Source organism: Heteronotia binoei, chromosome 4 (genome assembly GCF_032191835.1).
Source record: "Heteronotia binoei isolate CCM8104 ecotype False Entrance Well chromosome 4, APGP_CSIRO_Hbin_v1, whole genome shotgun sequence".
NCBI lineage: Eukaryota > Metazoa > Chordata > Lepidosauria > Squamata > Gekkonidae > Heteronotia > Heteronotia binoei.
Window position 1 is genome coordinate 139,533,392 of NC_083226.1, and position 12,568 is coordinate 139,545,959.

The window sequence follows — 12,568 nt, forward strand, 5'->3', positions numbered from 1 at the left end:
TCCTGAGATACCCTGACCCCCAGCTTCCCTTTACGGTGGAAGCTGATGCCTCCAACGTGGCCCTGGGAGCAGTGCTGTCCCAGCGCGAGAAGCCGTCTCAGCCACTCCAGCCCTGCGCCTATTACTCGCGCCAGCTCACCGCTGCGGAGAAGAACTACACCATCTGGGAGAGAGAGCTGCTCGCAATCAAGGCGGCTTTTGAGGTTTGGAGGCATTACCTCGAAGGGGCTCGCCACCCTGTTCAAGTGCTCACCGACCACCGAAACTTAGAGCACCTCCAGACCACCCGCCGTCTCAACCAGCGCCAGATCCGGTGGTCCCTATTCTTCTCTCGCTTTGACTTCCAGATCTCCTACATCCCCCATACCCAGAACCGGAAAGCAGATGCACTCTCCCGGAAACCGGAATACGCCCCTGCTTCAACTGAGGCCGCGCCCGCTGCTCCCATCCTGCCGCCCTCAGTGTTTGCAGCCACCTCCACTACACCCACACTCGTGGAGGACATTCGTGCTAGCCAGGCCAACGATCCCTGGGTCCAGCAACACCTCCAGGCCCTCCAAGATGACTCGGCAGGCGAGTTCACGACTCGAGGCGGTCTCCTGCTACACCGCGAACGCCTCTATGTGCCGCCCGGGCCCTTACGGGCAGAAGTGCTACGCCTGACCCACGACTCGTTGCCCGCCGGGCACTTCGGACAGCATAAGACCACCCACTTGCTGACGCGAGAATTCTGGTGGCCACGAGTTCGCTCCGATGTTGCCCGTTATGTCAGCTCCTGTGACGTCTGTCGGCGGGCCAAAGACGTCCCGGCCAAACCCTCGGGGTTGTTACAGCCCTTGCCCGCACCCTCAGGACCCTGGGATACCATCTCGATGGACTTCATCACGGAACTCCCACGATCCAAAGGTCAGACTTGCATCTTGGTGGTCGTCGACCTATTTACCAAGATGGCCCACTTCATTCCGTGCCCGAAACTTCCCACAGCTCAGGAGACAGCTCAGCTCTACCTGCAACACATCTTTCGTCTGCACGGACTCCCAGCCCACCTGATCTCAGACCGGGGGCCCCAGTTCTCCTCTCGGTTCTGGCAAGCCCTCCATTCCAACCTGGGTACTCGAGTGCACCTGTCCTCAGCCTACCACCCGCAGACAGATGGTCAGACAGAGCGCACCAATGCCACGCTAGAGCAATATCTCCGCTGTTACACCTGCTACCAGCAGGACGACTGGACCACTCTGTTGCCTCTAGCGGAGTTTGCATACAACAACGCGGTCCACTCGTCTACCCAAATGACCCCGTTTGCTGCAACCTACGGCTACCACCCTCGGTTCTTCCCAGCGATCCTGCCACCCACGAATGTCCCCGCCGTCGAGGCCTACCTGCAAGAACTCCGCGCCAGCCAAGACTTGCTCCGAGAGCAGCTACAGCGGGCCAAGGAAGCCTATAAACTGGCTGCGGACCGGAAGAGGCAGGAAGGCCCCCCAGTCCAGCCGGGGGATCAGGTGTGGCTCTCGACTCGCTACCTGCGCCGGCCTGGTCGGTCTCACAAGCTGGATGCGCGGTTCATCGGACCCTACCCCGTCATGGAACAAATAAACCCCGTCGCTTTCAGGCTCCAGTTGCCACCTCACCTCCGCATTCACCCTGTGTTCCATCGCTCCCTCCTTGTTCCAGCTGCACCCCCTGACCCAGCTCGGCCTCCTTGCCCACCGCCGCCACCACCGGTGTTGGTGGATGACGAGGAAGAATACGAGGTGCGCCAGATCCTGGACTCCCGGTACCATCGCGGAGGCCTCCAGTACCTTGTGGACTGGGAGGGATACGGCCCAGAAGACCGGTCTTGGGAACCTGTGGACAATCTTCATGCCCCGGACTTGGTGCAACAGTTCCACAACGACCACCCCGACCTCCCAGGTCCCTCGACGGAGGGGGGCCCTGGGGGGGGGGATAGTGTCATGGGTGCTGGGGACCCTGCAGAGGAAGACGAGTCTGCCAAGGAAACTGTACCCCTGCCACCTGCACCAGTACCCCTGCCTCCTGCTGAAGAAGATCCCAGCCCCCCTGCCTCGCCCTCTCGGGTGGCTCGTGTGCGTGACCGCCTCCGTCAGGACCTCAGGGATCGGAGGAGGGCGGCACGCTCACAAGCAAGACGCTCCCTGAGTCCTGAGTTTTGAGAGGATTCTGGCCCTCCTAAGAGCAAGGATGCTTGAGTTGTAACAGGATCCTGGCTGCCTCCCAGAGCCAGCAATTAGCCCAAATGGGCAACAGCCAGCAGAGGGCTATATAGCTGTGGGCTTTGGGAGGAGGCTTTGTGGAAGCAACTAGTCATCTCCCTGACGTTCTAGCATCCACTCCGGCTTGACTTTGGTTCCTGAATTCCTGACTTTGGCTTTTGACTTCTGGACTCCCTGACCTCGGCTTCTGGACCTCGGACCTGCGATACTTGCACAGCGATTTGGATTTGGCACCTCGGACACTCCTGCTTGCTGGCTACAGACCTCGGACTGCCTCTGGACTTTGCCTGACCCGGCCCCAGCCGTGACAGGCAGCACCACTTTTCTGTAGAAGGAAATGGGAATAAGGTGATAGAATAGATTGTACCATATCAGACTGTAGACTGGGGATTCTGGTTTTCAGTATTCCTTCATATGAAACAACATCCTACAAAGATAATAGATCAGGGAGATAAGTTCAGTTCTAGCATTTTGACTGGCTTTCTGTTTGCAAGGCCTATTTAATCAAACAGAACACTTACCTTCTGCCTGAAGTGATGTTGTCCATTCTACTACATCCACTCAATATCACCCTGTTCCTCTGTGTGTGTAGACCTAGGCAAAATCTTGGAGGGTTAGGACTGAGGATCTAAAGGTGACTTCAGAGCAGATGCTCTTTATTTTGTACACAGTGAAGATTGATTTGACAGGAATCAATAGAAAGCTGGGCATTGATCATTCAACAGAGAAGCTTTAAACAACAGGGATGGCTTAATTATTTAATATCACTAACAATATCAGACTCATATTTGTGTGCAAGCAAAGCTAATGCAGCTTATTTAATTCCAAATCATATCTCAATGACAACTGAGATTTCATTCCTGTTATAACTCCTAGCAGCTTTTCAGTGATTTGTGAAGGGCTGCAGGCTGCAGCCATGTCACACATGTGATCACTTGAACCTTCAATTGTAGATATGGAAAAACAGGCAAACAAAGTGCCAGCTGGTTTGTTCTAAAATTTATATTCTGCCAATCAGCTAAAGGCCAGACTATGCATTCAGGTTTTTAATGAGTTGGGTGCTTTGCAGCCACACAGCAGCTGTGGGAGTGTCTTTTTAAAAATTAGGGAGAGCCCAAATGGGCTCAGAACGCCCTGCCTCCCCCCAACTAGTTTTCCTGTGTGGAAACAGTTCTTGGAGTGTATGTGTGTTTGTTTTTTCTCACTTTCTCTGTTCCATGTGGAACATTCTATGCACACAGAGCACAAAAAGCTGAGAAAATAATAGATTGTTGGAGTAAAGTTCACACGACACAAAAGCTACTGGGGCAAAAAACCCCACACCCCTATACATATAATAGGACACATGCACTATTTATTTAGTATATTTATGCACTGGCTCATGATGATTTACAAATGCAATAAAACAATAGAGAGAGAGGGATGTGAGGGTGGATCTGGTTGCAACATCTGTCACCCCATCCATCACTCGGGTTGATTTGGTTGATCTGGTTGGCTAGGCTTGTGTCCCCTATCTCCCTCACTACTCCATGTGCATCCCTCCTGAAGCTGTGCACTCAGTGGAAGGGGACAACCATCCCAGATAGAAAGGGGTACCATTCATGGTCAAGGGTATGTGATAGCTGCGCTCCCCAGCTAGAATCTCCAAACAATATAGAGTCATAATTAAACATGAATCAGACAATAAAATGGTCCTGCACAACAACTTCAGAGCCAGAAAAATAAAACTCACGACAATTTTTCATCACATTAGTCTCTGAAATAAATCCAGCCTTGCATGCTTTTTTCCTTTGACTTTCAAAAACAAATCTGCTGATTTTTGTTATAATGGTTTTTTCTAATTTGATGGGAGAGAGGGGGGACAGAGTAAAAAAATTCAGTTCCCTCTAGGTTCTTCCCCCTTCCATGTATGCATGTGTTTGCGCCTGTTAAATTGAGAGACAAAGTTTATGTCAACACAGTTCTCTCCCTCTCATTCAATGCACTTGTTCTTAATACACTGTAGTCATTTTCTGCATCAAGCTGATGGAACCATTCCTAAAGGCATTACACAAATTGTATATTTGAAAGCATATTTCTTGCCTTTATTGCATTAGGATCATGTTTGACCTCAATTTTTGGTGCTCTATTAACTGCCGAAGTCCTCTATTTGAAAAAGGGACCTAGTACAGTTTAAAATGGCCACCTCTGTATGAGTTATGAGTCTTGATAATGTATATACCAAGGAAGCAGGAAACAAACAAACAATGAGATGATTGCTTAGCCTCTATTTGACTTTCTGAATTTGTTTTGAACTCAGTATTCATGAAATCGATCAACTGAAAGCTTGAAACAGGCAAGCGATGTTGCTTCAGGCTAAGCTGTCTTTTTCTAGGGCCCATGACCTTATCTATTTGTCTGAAGTTCTTGGATTCCCTACTGTGTCAGATCTTTGTTCTATATTTCCATCCCTCTGTTAAAATATTTAGACCAAATACACTTTGGGTTGTCTTGGAACTGAATAATGCAGTGTAGATCCAAGCGGGCAGCTGTGTTGGTCTGAAGCAGTTGAACAAAGCAGGAGTCAAGTTGCACCTTTAAAACCAACCAATTTTTATTTAGAACGTAAGCTTTCGTGTGCTCTTAACCTCACTTCATCAGACAAGGAATCTGGCACAGTGAGCAAAGCCATACATAACTGAACAGAGCCATACATAGCTGGTAGGCAGTGGTCCAGAATGCAAAATGAACCAATTTAAGAATCAATGACAGTGAAGTAAAATTATCTGGTAGGCAGTGGTTTAGAATGTAAAATGGTAGAATGACAGAATAGTAAAAATAACAAATTGAGCAAACCTTTGATCTGAGTAGTATGAGCATGCAAAAGCAACAAAACAATAGTATGCAGTAAAATTAACAAATTGAGCAAACCTTTGATCTGAGTAGCATGAGCATGCGAAAGCAACAAAACAGTAGTATGTCAAAATGTGAGATTGTCTGTCAATGACTCTAGTGCTATGAACCTGGGCCAAAAAGGAAGAAATTATGTTTACCCATCCAACTAACCCACCTTTAAACATGCAACATACATATAGTTTGTCATTAGGAGAAAAATTTAGTGGGAGATGGGTTCAATATATGTAATGGAATGAGCAACCAAAGTCCCTGTTTGAGTGTGTCAATACAGCTAAAAGAGAAATACATTGGATAGTGATGTTCTTGTCCACCTAACTTACTTTTTAACATGTAAACATCATTCTAGTTTGCCATAGGAAAAAGGAATACAATAAAATATAGTGAAAATGGGTAAAGTATATGTAATGAGATATACAGCCAATATCCCTATTTTGAGTATGTCAATATACGTATAATAATGGGAGATGCGCAGCCTACCCATGGAGATGGAGCCATCTACTTGTGGCAAAGGCTGCTTGCACCCACTTGCTTGCTCACCACAATGGCTGCATGCACCACCTGCTTCTGACAGCAGCTGCTTATGTCTGCTTTGTTGGAAGTGAAAGACTGTATGCTGTCTGGTAACCACAGTCTTCAGAGTGGGCTACAATAGAGCCAGAGAGATAGATGGGCTCAGGACACTGACTATCATTTCCTTTCTCTCTGATCTTGTCTCTTTGATGTGTAGATTGTTACTCTTAGGGAAACTTCCTTCTTGGTCTGACACCTTCTCTCACCACACCACTCTGCCCTTCTCCATCTTGGCAGCAGGAGAGCAGGAGATGCTTTCCTGCATCTCCATTCCTCCTAGTTAGTTAGTGTAGATTAGAGACCTATCTCTATCCTCTCCTGCCTAGAAATGGAATTCCTATAATAAAGTACTCTTATTGGTCTTGGAAATATAACAAGACCCTGAGTAACTTTGTTTTCTTGCTGGCATACACGCTGACCAGATGGCTCTGCTGCACTGCAAGCCTTGGTGCACTCTGCTACCCTACTAAATTCCCAAGATGCTTGCTGTTGGTGGTTGCTCCATCTGGGGCTTGGTTGCTTGCCCACCTGCAGCAGTGGCTGCTTATGCCTGTTCTCTGGTACTCAAGTCACTGGCTTGCGGTAGTGGCGGCTACTATCCATGTTCCACAGGACCAGTGCAAGCTAGTGTGGCTGGGAGGTGAGTGGGCAGGGATTTTGGGGGCCCATCTTGGACTTTTGCCCATTGCTCCAGAATCATTAAGACTGTCCAGATGGGGGTGCCAGTGGAATTCAGCAGAACCCTGGTTACATTTAACCCTCTCTTTAAATTACCTTGGTGAGTGGAAAGTTGGGGTGGGGGGAGTTTCAAATCAACATATGACAGCATCCTTGTGGCTTGGCAAGCAAATGTGAAATTCCTTCAAAAAAGGGGGAAAAACCCATACACATTCAAGGTATTCTGGTTGTCAAGGTAACAGCTATTTTTCATACGCCCAGCAACTTTACAGCTAGAGGTAAAAGCTCATCACAATGGCTATGGACATAGAAGCATTTGCAGATAAAGGTTTTTAAGTGACCTTCAGAAATAACACTTGGAACAAAGGCAAATCTGAGTAAACAGCACCTGATAACACAAGAAAAAGAGAAAATCCAAAACAAATGCAGGGCTGCATCTTCCTCAGATACTGTTGCCAGCTCCAGGTTAGGAAATACCTGGATATTTTGGGGATGGAGCTGGAGAAGAGTGGGGCTTCAGTAGGGTATAATGCCATAGAGTCCAGCTTCCAAAGCTGACATTTTCTCCAACAGAATTGATCTCTGTCACTGGGAGATGAGCTACAATGCCAGGCAATCTCCAGGCACCACCTGGATGTTGGCAACCCTACTTCAATGGCTCTTGATGCTGCTGTTATGGATGCTTTGCTTCTTTGGCTTGGATGCAAAGAAATTAGGAGTTCCCTCAGTTCAATGCTGGGCCTTCTCCCTCCTGCTATAGGCCAGACTAGGTGGCACCTGGAGCTCCCCTGCTATTATAACTGATCTCCAGATGACAATGATCAGTTCCCCTGGAAAATAGGAATGTTTTGAAGGGTGGGCTCAAAGGCTGAGGTATCCCCAACCCAAACCCTGCCCTCCCCAGGCTCCACCCCCAAGATCTTCAGATTAGGAATGCCACATGCATTTACCTGGCCAGTGGGGGGTGGAAGGAAGCCTTCCTGGAGTGTGTGGGGTGTGAGGTGACATCACATGGAAGTGACATAATCGCATCAGGCATGTTGGGTGGCAACTCTAGCATTTTTGTTTTGCCTGAAATGCTAGAGCGTTGCTGCACGATGTGCCTGGTTCAATGATGTCACCTCCATTTGATGTCATTGTATCAACAATGTCGACATGGGAGGAGAATGTTTGGAGGTGGGGTTTTCTCTGTTGGCCAGCTGGCTGGCAGCAGATTGGAGCCCTGAAATCGGGGAAAACCCCACCCCAAGCGGGGGTCTGGCAATCCTACCTCAGGTATTTCCAAAAACAGAACTGAGAGCCCTAGGCTAGACTGATTGAGGAAGTGGGTCCCTTGCAGTTGGAACTAGGTGACCAAATTTACCAACTGCCTATGTTCTGTGGCCTTTTGCCTCCTAGACCATACATTCTAAACCTTTTAATAAAGTCAAATAATATGTTGTGAAATTGAGATATCTGTTGCCTGGAGTTCAGTTGTGATACCAGGAGATCTTTAGGCTCCACCTGGAGTTTGACTATGCTAGGCCTGGCAGCACCCTCTGGATGACTTGATGCCACTTGACTGGCATGACTAGGCCTGGCTGCTTGTTACTATTCAGCGGCAACCCCCCCTTGACAGCCAGTGTGGCGTAGCAGTGCTTCAGAGCAGGGTCTGCCAGGACAAGGTTCTTGCTGTGGAAGCTGACTGGGTGATTTTGAACCAGTCACAGAGTTAACCTAACCTTCCTCACAGGGTTGTTGTACATATCAAAAGGAGGAGCGGCAATGATGTAAGCTGCTTTGGTACTCACTGTAGAGAGAGACTGTCCTTTTCCTAGGTAAAGGCTGTAGGAAAGGGGGAAGAGATGGAAAGCAGAAGTCAGAGGGGCAGATAAAGGTAGGTTGATAGTTGGCTGGGAAAGAGATTGGGTTGCCAACTCCAGTTTGGGAAATTCCTGGAGATCTGAGGGGTTTGAGGAGGGTAGGACTTCAGACTGATACAGTGCCATAGACTCCATCCTCCAAACCAGCCATTTCCTCCTGGGGAACCATTGTTGCCAATCTGCAGGTGAGAGCTGGAGATCACTCAGAATTACAATCACTCTCCAGATGGCAGAGATCATTTACCCTGGAGAAAATGGTGGACTCTGTGTCATTATACTTTGCTAAGTTTGCTTCCCTCATGCTTTGGTCCTCATTGTAGAGAAAGACTACTTTTCTTAGGTAGAGGCTGCAGGGAGGTGGGAGGAGATGAAAAGCTGAAGTCAGATCACTTCCCTTACAGAAAATGGTTGTCTTGAAGTGCATACTCAATGGTATACCATAACACAACCATGCTGGACCAAAAAAGACAGATCAAGCCGCAAGCACATGTTGATGCTAAAAGCTGCAAGGCCAAAAGGTGGCAAATAAGCACTGCAGACAAGAGGAATGCTGAGCTTCAGTGTCTGTGTGATCGTCGTGATGGTATGATTCCACAGCAAATTGATGCTGAGAGCCCAAAGCTGTGGCATTGATCCAGGGCCTCTTTCTACAGTCTGTTGTATTTATTCTCACAATGGGACTTATTCCTAGTAAATGCAAAACAGAACGATATACAAAGAAAACTTTAAATGGAGAATGGTTTATTCTTGGCACAAAGGGCACAGTTACCAGGAAGTGAACAAATATTTGCGACAAATACTACTAAAGTATTGCTCAGTGGCACGATGTGGTTTCCCAAAGTTAAACACACAGTAAAATCTTGCAAATAAGGGGGTCACAGCTTCAGCTCAAAAAATTGGTCTGAGTTGGCTTGTGAAATACAACTGAGAATGCTAATTGTCCTGAAGAATGCCTAAAAGGTATTTTCTGACTGCTCACACACAGTTTTACTTACAATCCCAAACTTTTCTTGATTGTATTAGGAAGGGGATGAAAAATAGGAAACCAGTGTTGCAGAGAATACATCAATTTAAGATGCTTCCTCAAAAACCAACTGCTGGGAAAAATGCAATAAAAAAAACCTGTTTGAAAAAGCCAGCCTCGGCCACTGAGCAAAAATTGCTTTCTCCAGCTGTTTTGGCAACAGTGGGTGCCAAAGGCTCTTCTCCTCTGTAGTTATACAGGGAGTCATGTATTCCAGAATCACACTGTTGGGTCACTCCTGTATTCTGGCAAGTTAATTTCAGATTTTCTACAGCAGGCATACTCCAATACAGAATTGAACTTCATCTGAAAATAACTGTATTCAATTATTACATGAAATTAACTCCGTGGCAAATTCCCTCCAAATTCTTGATAGCAAAGGTACATTTGTAAAAAAAACAAAAAACAAAACTGGCGGGCCTACTTTACTCTTTTACCCCCAATTGTTCCTTTGCAGTGTGTTTCAACGAAGGACAAGTTCAACACACAAAACCTCCTTTTTTAACCCCCCTCTCCTACTCACACACCTTGGTTTAAGCAAAACAACTATATTCATTGCAAAAGAGGGAACTATGCTTTGCACCATTGGGTATGGTATCTTCCACCCCAAAACTCCTTCCTCTTCCCAAATCAAAGGTGTAAAGGTGAGTGATGGTCTACTAAGTTTGGTGTAGTGGTTAAGTGGACTGTTATCTAGGAGAACTGGGTTTGATTCCCCACTCCTCCACTAGCAGCTGCTGGAACGGCCTTGGGTCAGCCATAGCTCTCATAGGAGTTGTCCTTGAAAGTGTAACTTCTGTGGGAGCTCTCTCAGCCCCACCTACCTCACAGGTCTGTTGTAGGGGAGGAAGGTAAAGGGGATTGTAAGCTGTTCTGAGACTCTGAGATTCAGAGTGTAGGGCAGGGCTTTCTTAATGCATGGGCCTGATGGGCACTTGTCCATGGGCCCCATGAACATAGGGGCCCCATACTAATCTGGGTATGATGCAGTACTAATAACCAGGTATTGATAGTTTGTGAATATATGAATAGATAAGCTTTTTATTTGTGCAAGCTGAGAAAATGTTGAATATAGTCTTGTAGACCTATACAAAGATCCTTTGTATAGTCAACCATTTATCAAGCATTTACATTTTTATTCCTATGAGTAGTTGTTGTAGGGGCCCAGTACGCTGCTTTGCCCGGGGCCCATAATGCTGTTAAGATGGCCCTGATGTAGGGCAGGGTATAAATCCAATATCTTCTTCTTAAGTCAGGGTCATATTCACTGTTCATTGAGAGTGCAGCTCTCTGCTGTTGTCCTGGGTTTTCAAAGTACTATCCCTTGGCAAAATCTGGTTTAGAAGAAGGTAGCTCCTGTGGCCCTGTAGCCAGGATCCCCAAAATGCTGTTTTATTCCTGGAGCTGGCCTAGCTACAGTTCCTCAGAAGCAGGCCTCTAGCGTGAAACAAAGTTCTCATGATCTCCCTCCTTGCTGGGAAGTGATTTTAGTCAACACAGGGAAGACACCAACTTGAGTTTTTCAAAAATGGTCTGAGGATGAACCTCATCCACAAGAAGTGAATGCAGTAAAGGGAGGGTTCACACCAGATAACACTGAGCTCAGCTATGCAAAAGGAACAACTCAGCAGCAAGGTCAATGGAAGTTGCTTTTCCTACAGCTCCTGACTGTTGTTCTTCAGCTGATGCCTTTCAACAGTTCAGGTACTAGAAACAGCACAAGGAGCTTCTGAAAAGCTTCTTTTTCAGTTCAAAATAGGTTTTATGCTCCACAACCTGTCAAGGTTACAGTGAGTAAACCAGCCACATACTCTTCCCAATATTGCTGCATGCAACAGCCTATATTCCCAAAACTCCACAAGTGTGTAAGATACAGTCTACATCTCGACTCTGAGGAGAGCACCCATCACTGATTATGGTTATGGTTATGATTTCCACTGCACTCAGCTTGCCTCCTCTGAGTGTACCTGGTTTTGCTCCAGTCTTTTAATCAGGAGTTATTAAGAGGGCTGCCGTAGACCCTGCTGCTGAACGGCTGATGGAGACTAGGCTCCCTGCTGTTGTAATTCCAAGCGATGTCACTATCCTGGTGTGTCTCCAGCACCAGCATTGAAATGGTCCATCAGCTCCAAGTTGGGATATACCTGGAGATTTTGGGGTTAGAGCCTGAGGAGGGTAGAGTTTGAGGAGGGACTTTGATAGGGGATAATGCCACAGAGACCACCTTCCAAAGTGGCCATTTTCCACAGGTGAACTGATATCTGTCATCTGGAGATCAGCTGTGATCTCAGTAGATCTCTAGTTACCACCTGAATGATGGCAACCCTAGGGGCATGCTAGGGTTGGATCAAGACTTAGGCAGCATTCTAAATCTCCTCAGCCTTGAGTATGACCTTGCACTAGTGTGATATTATTACACTGGCAATAATCCTGGCCAGTTCAATATTCTCTATAACTGCTTCCCACCTTATTGCCAAACCTGGCACAATTTAGGACATAGGCCTAGCAGTCTTCAGCCAATTAGAGTCTTTCTATATACTATATAAATCCTACACAGGACTCCAATAGTTCAGAGCAGGAGGCTGTACCATGAGCCTGCAATCTGCAATTTGTAGTCATATGGAAACTGGTGATCTTCTATCTTCTTGCCCTCATCTCGATTGCTCTGAGAGATGTGTTATAAGAATAAAGGAGGTTACTGCCCACTGAAAAGTGCTGAAGAGATGACTGATAGCAAGAAAAATGATGCAAGAGTGTTTTTTCAAATATTAATAGGGTCTCTTTCCGGCCCAATTTATGGGCCATAATGTGCTTTTAAAATATTTCTTCTTTTTTTTATGAGCAATCTTGTATGGGCAATAAAATTCCAGTTTAACGGTATTTAATGTTTTGTAACAACTATAAATAGTACTGAAGAAAAAAATCAACATAAACAAAAGAATTTATATGCTTTGTCTCAAATTAATGCACTAGCTAAAGATTCCAAGGTTGCAAAGAGTGTAGCTGCAGACAGAAGAATGCAAAATGTACTTGGTGTGTGCTGTGGCAGTATGAAAATGCACAATGTAATTTATCAACTCTTATAAAACTTGCTTTGTGCACTGAATCTCAGTAATGATTTTTTTTTGCTTGGTTTCAAGGCAAGTTTTTTTTTGAGAGAGCTGAATAGCACTGACGGTTGGTGTAGAGATTATTATGATTTCCACGATGAGGCTTATTGCTCTAGGGATCTAATTATATTTGGACCAAAAGAGACCTGGGTTCAACTGCAGACAAACCTGTACTCCAGAGCAAGGGTCTGCTAC